Here is a 707-nt window from a genome sequence, read left to right on the forward strand (position 1 = left end):
TCGTCTTTTGGGAGAAGGACCACTTCGGGCAGCCCGCGCGCGAGCAGAGCCAAAGCCTGCCCGGGGACGCGCTGGGCCTCGGCCAGCGTCCGGGCGGCCCGTCCGGCGAGCTGCGCGACGAGATGAGGAGCAAGCTGAGCACGCTCTACCCCAAGGACACGGTTGAGGGAGTGATGAACGCCTACCCGCACGTGTCAGAGGTCACTGAATTGATCGCCCTGATCCAGAGCTACAGGAGTAGCCGCGTTGCCCTCTGATGCCACACGCGCATTTTGGGTCACGAAAGAACACACACGGGGGGTGTCCGATTTGGTCAGACTGCAAATCCGTCTTGCCTTAGGAAACCCTGGAAATCGACTCCAGCCGTGCCAGGGTCAGAATGTTGCGATCGCAAGACTTTATGAATGTGTAGCTCATGTCTGGAAGTCGGTGGTTCATTCTTAATCGTCATGTACAAAGAAGCTTTGTCGTTTGAGGGCCGCATGCAGAAATACGGAAGGATGAAAGGGCCGCTTGAATATTCGTCAAGTCAAGAGAGCAAGTTGACATTGTTTGTATTGTCTAGTTCATTTCATCGGCTTTCTGTTCAAGACGTTCAGGCCGATAGTTGAGGACGTTTTCGGGTTGACGGGGCGCTGAACAGCAGCCGAATGCCATCATCTCCACATTCAGAACCCAAAAAAAGAACAAACTGGAGTAAAGTGACT

The 707-nt window shown here is 54.3% G+C and overlaps 1 protein-coding gene across 1 annotated transcript in view; it reads right to left on the reverse strand.

Moving 5' to 3' along the window:
- The window catches only part of tab2 (TGF-beta activated kinase 1 (MAP3K7) binding protein 2), a 24,047-nt gene that overhangs the window by 2,166 nt on the left and 21,174 nt on the right, over positions 1-707 (reverse strand). The gene's annotated exons all lie outside the window — the stretch shown is intronic.

This window comes from Hippocampus comes, unplaced genomic scaffold, assembly GCF_001891065.2.
Source record: "Hippocampus comes isolate QL1 unplaced genomic scaffold, H_comes_QL1_v1.1 scaffold144, whole genome shotgun sequence".
Classification (NCBI taxonomy): domain Eukaryota; kingdom Metazoa; phylum Chordata; class Actinopteri; order Syngnathiformes; family Syngnathidae; genus Hippocampus; species Hippocampus comes.